Genomic DNA, 10,987 nt, shown 5'->3' on the forward strand with positions numbered 1-10,987 from the left:
GGTGATTGTAAAGCAAGCAAAGGCTGTCAGCCACTGGGTTGGCCAGAGGGACAATCCCAGTTTATGTAAGTAAAGCAAATATAACACCTGAGTTTGGAATTTGCCGCAGGGCTTGAGTAGGACAGGGGAAATCCACGTGGGTGGTGGCCAGGAGATGACAGATAGGAGGCTGAATTTGAAAGAGAAACAGAAAGGAAGGGAGAGCAGGGACCCTGGAATTCTGGAAAGAGATCCCTGGACTGGCAAATCCTTAGAACCCATGGATTAGTGGGAGAGAAGGAAGTTGTCCTGAGTTACCCCTATTTTTCTTGTGAGGGGCACAAAACAAGGAGGCAGATGTTTTTGAAGAAATTGGGGCTTGGTAGAGGCCTTTCTTGGAATCTTATGGGACACACGTAGTGTTTTGGGGGATGCCAGAACAAAGATGAGGGTCTTGGATGAGTTGTCTCAAACACACCGCATAATAGTGATGACAGTGGTACATGAAATGTGCTAAGTGCTTTATACCCATGATTATGTAGAGTCCACATGATGACCCTATGAGGTAAGTATTGCTCTCCTCTTCCTGTTGGTGAGATCGAGGCTTCGTTGTACCCATCAAGTTATCCTTGATCTCTCTCTCTCTCTCTCTCTCTCTCTCTCTCTCTCTCTCTCTCTCTCTTTCTCCCTGTCTCTGACTCTGTCTCTCTCTCTGTCTGTCTGTCTTGCTCACACACACACCCCATACTATTTTCAATTCATCAGCAAATTCACCCACTTCTCACTCTTTCCACACCCCCATCCTGGACCTATCTCTGATCACCTCCTGCTTGGAAGCCCACAGCAGCCTCCACCGTGGTCACCCCCTGCCCAGTCTGTTTCCCACATACAGTCAGAGATTATGGCCCTCCTCTATTCGAATTGCTCTCTTGGTTCCCATTTTACTCAGAATAAAATCCAACCTCCCTGCTGTGCCTTTCACAGCCCTTTGAGGTCTGGCCCCTCCAAGCATTCTAACCCCTGTCCCTCTTCACACCCCCTCCTCTAACACATGACCTCATTGCTGCCTCTTGAACAAGCCCTTCCTGCCTGTATCCATCAGGGCTCTTAGTTGCACACAACAGAATCCACACTGGCTAGTTGGAATGGTAAAGACATCCAATTAAAGCCATTGGGAAGCTCATAGATTATCAGAGAGGACAGAGAGGCAGATTATAAAGCTAATAACCTGGAATAATCCCCAATCACACCACAAAGGCATCTCTCGGCGGGAAACCCTGTCCTGGCTGCTTAGAATCTCTGATGGTCAGGGCCAGACTCCAGGAACCTCCTTCACAACCTCCCGCAAAGAACTGGGGGCTTCTATTGCAGAGGCCACCAGCTGACTGCTCTCCATTTGTGTGGCCATCTTCTCTCGTAGCTCACTTATTTATTGATTTTTTAAACAACAAAATCCAACATTTGTTGAGCCCTTATTATCTCCCAGCTACTGTTATTCATTTCATTTAATTCTCACAATCTTTCCATGAAGTAGGTATTATTTTTATCCCAATTTTATAGATGAGAAGACTGAGCATCGGCAAGGTGAATCCATCTACTGAAGGTCAAACGGTTCGTAAGTGGTAAAGCCAGGCTTCATACCCAAATGTGTCTTATGTATTTTATATTCCTTATTCCTACTTCACATTATATTATACATTTTGGGGTAACAACTTTATTGAGATATAATTCACATACCATATAATTCACCCATTGAAAGTATATAATTCAATGGATTTTAATATAATCACAGAGTTGTGAAGCCACCACCACAGTCAATTGTAGGACATTTTTATCACCCCCAAAAGAAATCCTGTATACTTTACCAGTCACCCCTCATTTCCTCCCACCCACCTCCCAGAAACCAGCCTAAGGCAATCACCACTAATTTACTTTCTATCTCAATGGATTTACTTATTCTACATATTTCATACAAATTGAATCATCCAGTATGTGGTCTTTTGTGCTTAGCTTCTTTCCCTTCGTATGTTTCAAGGCTCATCCATGTCGTAACATGGATCAGTACTTCACTCCTTTTTATGGCTGATGATATTCCATTGTAATGGATGGACCACATTTTGTTTATCCAGTCATCGGTTGGTGGACTTTGGGCTTGTTTCCGCTCATTGGCTGTTATGAATAATGTTGCAATGAACATTCGTGTACACGTTTTTATGTGGATATTTGTTTTTATTTATCTTGGCTATTGTGGCTCACTTTTCGACTCAGGGTTATATGGATGCATCTGATTGCTGGAGCCCAGAAGGAATCTTATGGGACCAGAGGCTGTCAACTCCTTGAGGTCAGAGACTGATTCCTTGGGCATTCTGACCTCATTCTTCCCCTTCCCCAGCTTCCGCTGGGACCTACAAGACATGGGGCTTCAATAAATAGTTAAGGAATTTAATTGTCTCTTCTCTGTATGTTTTCCTCAGGTCACTTCCTCTGTCTCTGTCTGCCTGTTTCAGTTACGTATTGATTCATGACAAATGACCCCAAAGCTTGGTAGATAAAAACAACAGTGATTTCTTCTTTCTCAAGATTCTGAGTTGAAGGGGTGGTTCTCCTCCTGATTTTTCCTGTGCTCACTCAGGAGGCTGTAGTCAGCTGGTTGGCTGGATGGGTGTTTGGGGCAGCTGAGATGCTTGTATGGGTGGGTCTCTGTCTTTTCTTGTGGTCTTTCATCATTCAGTAGTCTCTGCTGGGCTTCCATGTATGGTGGTGAGAGCATTTCCAAGAGCCCAGGCCCCAATACACAAGCACTAACCAAGCTTCTGCATTAATGTTCCATTGGCCAAAGCCAGTCACATGGCCAAGTCACAGTCAGTGTGAGAGAAGACCACACTGGGGCTTCTGGAAAAAGAGGTCGATCAGGGCCAGCCAGGTAAGCCCACCACAATGCCCCTGGGTTCCCTCTTGTTTGTGAGGCAATGTAGTGTGCTGTAACAGAATGGGCTTAGGTGCCAGATAGCCTGGCTCCACCATTTGTTAGCTGTGTGACTTGGATGAAGTGACTCAACTGCTCTGTGCTTCAGTGTCCTCACCTGTAAAATGGGTCGATATTCATCTATTTCAGAGGGTTGTTGTGAGGATTAGATAAGTTAATGCATGCAAAATACTTAGATCAATGCCTGGCATGTTGATAGCACTCAATAAACAATGGCCATTATCATCACTTTCCCCTACCACCTCTGGCTGGTTTGTCGGTGTTCCTGCACGCTGTCCTGTCAGTTGTAAATGATATTTGACTGTTAGAACAGAGACCATCTACAAGATAGAGGTTTGTTTCTTTCCCATGGAAGACAAATTCAGAGTTAGCGCTAGTATTTCAGCCCCACGGGGTCACCCGGGATCCAGGCTCCTTTCAGGCCTCTGCTCTGCCCATCGCAGCACATGGATTCTATTCTCAAGATTCGCTGTGGCTGCTGAAGCCCATGCCATATTTAAAGCAGAAATTACATGGAAGAAGTCAAGGGCACAAAGGCACCTGCCAGCTGCCTATTTCCTTTGAGAAACTTTCCTTTCCTGGAAGCCCTACCCGATCACTTAAGGGTTTGGTTTTGTTTCGTTTCGTTTTGTTTTGTTTTGTTTTAATCTTAGCTATCCTAGCTACAAGAGAGACTGGTAAACATCTTTTAGCTGAGTGCATTGCCATCTGCAGTTAGGTCAGGGTTCTGTTACTAAAGAAGTGGAGAAGGGATATAGGCCTACGCCACCAGCAGTCTTTATCACACACCAATAGCTGGATGGTGAGGGTTATGGTCGGGTGGAGAAGCATTTTCCACTAGAATGTCAGTTTTATGAGAATAAGGACTTTTGTGTTTTCTTCACCACTGCTTACTTACCCAGGGCCTGGAACAATGCCAGCGCGCACTAGGCACTCACTAACTGTTGAATGAATTACTGAATGTACCTCTGGCTAATACTCTAAGGAACAGAAAAAAAAAAAAAACACGTAATTTTTGGAACATGGTATAAGTTTTAAAAGAAATACTTGTTGATTTGCCCCCGATGTTTTATTTTGAAAATTTTCACTCTTATGAAAAAGTTATAATAGTAGTACAATACATATTTAAGTACCCTTCACCTAGATTCACCACCAGTGCTAACATTTTGCCTCCTTCTCTTTCTCCCACTTCAAGGTAAATTGCAGACATTACAATACCTCACACCTGAACATTTCCCATGAATCTCCTCAAAACAAGGATATTCTCCTACATAAATCACAACACACCAAAATTTTAACATTATAGTAACGCTATCAACACTATTTTATCTAATATGTACTCCATGTTCAAATTTATCTAGTTATACCAATAATAGCTTTGTTCTTTAAAAAAATACATATATATATATATATATATATATACACATATATTTCCCCACAGCCTGAGTCTATGTGTCTGTCTCTGTTCCCTTTTTTATTCCTATTGTCTTTTCCCTTTCCTGGTTTAGAATTCCTTGGAAAGACTGGCCAAAAGTCCCTGTATCCTAGCATTTGGAGAAATCATTAAGCTCAAGTGGGCGGTGAAGCTTCAGGACCACAGATAGGTTATGATGAGGATGATGATGGTAGATAACATATATTGAGCACTGATGATGTATCAAGAATTATTCTAAGTAATGTATATGTATGAAATAACTGCATTGTTTAATAACCTTGTGAGTCAGGTGCTATTTTTATCCTCATCTCAGAGGAAAGTGAGTTAGAGAGGTTAGATGATTTGATCAAAGTCACATACCAAGTAAGTGGCAGCTCTGGGACCTGAACCCAGTGAACTCACCCCGGGTTATCTATCTGACCCCTCTTGACTTTAACAAAGAGACTTTGCAAAGAGAAAGACTTCAGATATCTTGCCAGAAGACGAATATTTATATTTGTCAGGGTTCATTTATAGGAGAATTAAACCATTCTAATTACTCTAAACAGAAAGGGGTTTAATAGTAAGAATCAGGCATTTACTCTGATGATTAATTTTATGTATCAACTTGGTTGGGCCACGGTGCCCAGATATTTGATCAAGCATTACTCTACATGTCTCAGTGATGGTGGTTTTGGACGAGATTAACATTTAAATCAATGGGACTTTGAATAAAACAGATTGCTCTTCATGATGTGGGTGGGCCTCATCCAATCAGTTGAAATCTTGAAAAGAAGAAAAGACTGACCTCCCCTGAGCAAAAGGAAATTCTGCCTTCAGACAGTCTTTGGACTTGAACTGCAACATTACGTCTTCCCAGAGTACCCAGCTTTCCAGTGCACTCTGCAGATTTTGGACTTGCCAGTGGTCACAATCATCAGGTGAGACAATTCCTTTAAAGCTCTATCTATCTATCTATCTATCTATCTATCTATCTATCTATCTATCTATCTATCTATCTATCTCTATCTTCGTATGTTCCTATCTTGATATCTACAGATCTCCTGTTGGTTCTGTTTCTCTGCATAACCCTGACAATGCACTTATAAAGTCACTGAAAGGCTCAGAGGAGAAAGCTGTTAGTTTGGCCTCCAGAAATGACTCTCAATCAGTGCTGCAGAATTCACCCACCGGGGGAGCTACTCCTTCTGCCATAACCAGGAGGTGCGAATTCTGAAGGCTCTTGTGGGATTGTTGAATTCAGGAGCAAATTGGGAGGACTGATTATTCTTCTATGGTCTCAGCCCCAAGCTCATTTGTCTCTATTCTGCCCTGTGATTAAATGGCTGAAAATCTACAAAGTCCATTTTCCTAGACTCCTTCGCCATCTTCTGATGAAGTCCTGCCAATGAGAGAAGAAGGGAGCAGGAACTTTCCTCTAGCTTCTAGCCCAGGTTGGCATCCTTCCAGCAGCAGTGTGTCACAGCTGGGACTCACAGGAAGCAGATTCTGAGATGAAGATTAGTGTGTAGGCCTTTTATCAGGGAGGGCTCTTGGGATCGACTCAGGGAAGGGAGGGGAATGAAGCAGGATTGTTTTCCCATAAGATTGAAAACAAAGCAAAGATGTCCACTTTCACCACTCCTATTCAACATTGTACTGAAGCTTGTAATCAGTGCAGCAAGGCAAGAAAAAGATACAAAAGACATACATATTAAAAAGGAAGAAATAGGGCCGGCCCAGAGGCTCAGGCGGTTAGAGCTCCATGCTCCTAACTCTGAAGGCTGCCGGTTCGATTCCCACATGGGCCAGTGGGCTCTCAACCACAAGGTTGCTGGTTCAACTCCTCGACTCCCGCAAGGGATGGTGGGCTGCGCCGCCTGCAACTAAGATTGAACACGGCACCTTGAGCTGAGCTGTCGCTGAGCTCCCGGATGACTTGGTTGATTGGAGCGCATCCTCTCAACCACAAGGTTGCCGGTTAGATTCCTACCATCCAATGGATGGTAGGCTGCGCCCCCTGCAGCTAACAATGGCAACTGGAGCTGAGCTGCGCCCTCCACAACTAAGACTGAAAGGACAACTTGAGAACGGCACTCTCCACAACTAAGATTGAAAGGACAACAACTTGACTTGGAAAAAAGTTCTGGAAGTACACACTGTTCCCCAATAAAAGTCCTGTTCCCCTTCCCCTTTAAAAAACACACACATAACTTAAAAAAAAAAAAGGGAAGAAATAAAGCATCTTTATTCACAGACAACATGATTGTCTACACTGAAAATCCTGAGCGATATACAAAAACAGCTGAATACATTTAATAAAGTCACAGGAAACAAGATCAATATTAAAAACTAATTGTATTTCTATATGCTACCAATTAAACATTGAAAACTTATAAGTCCTACTTACAGTAGCATCAAAATATGAAATATTTGGGAATAAATCTAACAAAATGTGTGTAAGATGTGTATGCTGAAAGCTAAGAAATAATGGCAAGAAATAAAAAAAGATCTAAAAATGGAGAGATATGCATTTTTATGGATTGTAAGATGCAAAATTGTTAAGATATAAATTCTTACTGAATTGATCTATAGAGTCAATGAAATCCCAATCAAAATCATAGGATGCTCTCTGAGTGGAAGAAACTGACAGATACTTAAATTTATATAGAAAGCAAAGAAAACAATTTTGAAAAAGAAAAAATTGGAATATCTACACCATCTGATTTCTAGACTTATGATAAAGCAAGAGCTATTGAGAAAATAGTGTAGTATTGGTGAAAGATAGATATGTAAATCAATGGAACGGAATAGAGTCTAGAACTGACTCACACATACGTGGTCAATTGATTTTTACAAAAGGTGCCAAGGTAATTCAACGGAAGACAAAAGGTGCTGAAATAATTGAGCATCCTGTACCAACAAACAAACCAAACTCCTCATGGCATACTTCACACCATCTACAAAAATTAACTCAAAATGAATCATGGGCCTAAATGTACATTTTAAAACTATGGAGATTCTAGGAGAAAATCCTTGTGATCCAGGGTTAAGCAGAAATTTCTTAGGACACAAAAATACCATAGAAAAAGTGAACATCAGAATTTAAAACTTAACAGACACTGTTAAGAAAATAATAAGACAAACCACAGACTAGGAAAAAATATTTGCAAAACACATATCTGATAAGGGACTTAAATCCAGAATATATAACGAACTCTAACAACTCAATAAAAAGGGTGGTAGGCGGAATGTTTCTGCCCAAATGTCGATGTCCTAATTCCTGAAGAGGTTGAGTTAAGTTTGAGCAAAACTAGGTTGGCTAGAAGATGAAGCAAGGCCCGTGAATGAGAAGACAGATGTGAGGGATTGAAGCACATCACATGGCAAAAAAAATTTTTGAGGATATAATTAAGGCTCTGAGAATAAAATAGGGAGATTGTCCTGAGTTAAGTTCGTGGGCCCAATCTAATCACACAAGCCCTTAAAAGTAGAGGACTTTCTATGGCTGGAGTCAGAGAGCTGTGAAAGAGGGAGAAGTTAGAGAGATTCGACGTGTGAGAGGGGTTCCACCCAGCGTTGCAGGAAGGGGCCACATGATAAGTGTGAGAAGGAATGTGGGCAGCTTCTAGGAGTAAAGACCCATCCCTTCCATATCTCGGCTATTGTAAATAATGTTGCAAAGAATATAGGGATGCATGTATCTTTTCGAATTAGTGTTTTTTATTTCTTCAGATAAATACCAAGAAGTGGGATTGCTGGGTCGTACGGTAGGCCATCGATAGACGAATGGATAAAGAAGAGGTGGTACATATAACAATGGAATGCTACTCAGCCATAAAACAGAATGAAATCTTGCCATTTTTGACAACACGGCTGGCCCTAGAGGACATTATGCTAAGTGAAATAAGTCAGACAGAGAAAGACGGATACCTGTATGATTTCACTTACAAGTGGAATCTAAAAAGCAAAATTAATGAATAAGCAAAACAAAACAGAAACAAACTCAGATACAGAGAACAAATTGGTGGTTGCCAGATGGGAGGGGGGTTGGTACTGGGGGAAAAAGGGGAGAGGGATTAAGAAATACATACTGCCCGTTATAAACATACTCATGGGGATATACAGCACAGCATAGGGAATATAGTCAATATTGCAGTAACTATATATGGTGCCAGATGGGGGCTAGATTTACCAGGGTGATCACTTCATAAAGTGTAGAATGTCTAATCACTATATTGTACATATAAAACTAATATAATATTGTATGTCAACTATAATTTTAAAATAAATTTAAAAAGATTCCAAACCATCCCCGTTGGACACCCAGCAAGAAACACGGATTTAGCCAACAATGTGGTGAGTTTAGAAACAGACTCTTCCCTGGAGCCTCCAGTAAGGAAGGCAACCCTCACAGCACCCTAATCTGGGCCTTGTGAGACCCATTTGAACCCAGTCATATTTCTGATCTACAGAAATTGTAAACCAATAAATTCATGTTGTTTTAAACTGCTCAATTTATGGTAATTTATTATGGCAGCAATAGAAAACTCATAAAATAAGAGAAAAAAGTCCACAGGTGGGCATTCACTCTGCCTGATGACCTCTATTTATGTCACTGTCAACTTGCAGAATAAGGATTGGCCCAGTCTGAGTTGTTTCTGGGACCAGGGTGGGCCAACCCGGAACATTCCTTGGCGGTCTGATCTGACTTCTGTCTCAATCATTCTCCCTTTTCCAGAATGTCCGATACATGGAGTCATACAGGATGTGGCCTTTTTCTGTCTTATTTCAGGAGAGGGTTAATAAGCAAGGAAAAGCAGGAGAGAATTACAAAGTAGCATGAGGAAACTTTAGGGGCCATTAAATATGTTTATTATCCTGATTGTGGTAATGGTTTCACAGATGTATTCTTATGTCAAAATTGATCAAATTGTAAACTTAAATATGTGCAGTTTATATATGTCAATTATATCTCAGTAAAGCTGTATACATAAAATAGACAAGGTTAAGACATGAAAAGACAAGCCACAGATGGGGAGAAAATATTTGCAAAACAATGATTTGATAAAGCCTTATTTTTCCAGAATATGTTTTTTAAAACTTGCAACTCAACAAGACAAAAAACCAATAATGAACAAAAATTTTGAGCAGACACTTCACCAAAGAAGATACATGGATTGCAAATAACAATATGAAACCATGCTCATCATTAGTCAGGAGGGAAATGCAAATTAAAATCAAGAGATACCATTACTTGCCCAGTTGAATGGTTATCATTAGAAAGATTGGAAATAAATGCTTTTTAGTTTGAGAGCAACTGGACTGGGAACTCTGGGACGGCAGAACCCGGGCTGTCTTTGTCATCACGGTGTCCCATTGCCACCCAGTTCAGGGCTTAGCACAGAGTAGGTCCTCAGTAGATATTTATTGAATAAATGGACAAAATAATTTCAGAGGACATTTCTTGATGATGACTGGGGTCCCAGGCAGTTGGACCCGCTCTCCTGGGGGATACCCTGAGATAATGTCCCACCTCGGGGTGATGGCCTCACAATAGTTGTTGGTTAACTCCTTTCTTCATTCATCATGTATTTCTGCCATCTACAGAGTCCAGGCCTTGGTCCTTAATGCTGGAATCCAATGGAACCCATTGTCTCAGCCCTCTCAGGGCTTAGAATTCACATGAACAAAGAGCCCATACCCTCTGTAAGTGTCCTGGGCAAAGTGTGTAGGAAGAAAGGTAAACATGACTTACTGATGAGGCCACTGAAGGCCTCTCAGAGGAAGGGATGACCTAATTAGATCTTAAGGGACAAAGAGGGGTATCTGAAGCTCTGTGGGGACAAGAGGGGTCTGTCTCATCATCACTGTATCTTCAAGTGACCAGTGCAGGGACAAATGCAAACTAGTAAACATTTACGTAAAAGAACTATGTTATTTTGACACGAAGCCCTTCTATTTCCACACAGAAAATATGCCTGTGTCAAGTCACCAGGATGCTTTGCCTGCAGATAACTGGAAACCCGGTCTCACCTGGGACCTAGCATTAAGGAAAATGAATTTTGTCATAATTAAGGAGTCTTAAATGTAGGTGGCTCTGGAGGGAGGATAGAGAATTTTAGAGGGTCAAGGAAGTGTGGAGAGCTTAGATAGCTTCTATCACTCAAGTCTGCTAGTCTTAGAGGGTTTGCTTGTTCTCAGACCCTCATGGTTCCAAGATGGCTGCTGTAATTCCAGGCATCATATAGAGACACAGTGACATCCAGGGTAAGAAGGGGATCTCAGTCATCATCAAGAAGTATCCTCTGAAAATAGTTTGTCCATTCATTCAATAAACATCTACTGAATACCTGCTCTATGCTAAGTCCTGAACTGAGTGGCTATGGGACACCATGGTGACAAAGAGAGCCCAGGTCCTGCCATCACCGAGTTCCCAGTCTGGTTGCTCTCAAACTCCAGCACTTGCTCTTTTCAATCTTTTTAATTATAGCCGTTCAACTGGATGAGTAACGGTGTCTCCTATTAACAACCAGGAAACTTGTCCTGAATATGATGGGTGGGTGCTCAGCATCCATTTCAACTTCACTTTTATCTCCCGTCCTGCC

The sequence above is a fragment of the Rhinolophus sinicus genome, linkage group LG11 (assembly GCF_036562045.2).
Source record: "Rhinolophus sinicus isolate RSC01 linkage group LG11, ASM3656204v1, whole genome shotgun sequence".
NCBI lineage: Eukaryota > Metazoa > Chordata > Mammalia > Chiroptera > Rhinolophidae > Rhinolophus > Rhinolophus sinicus.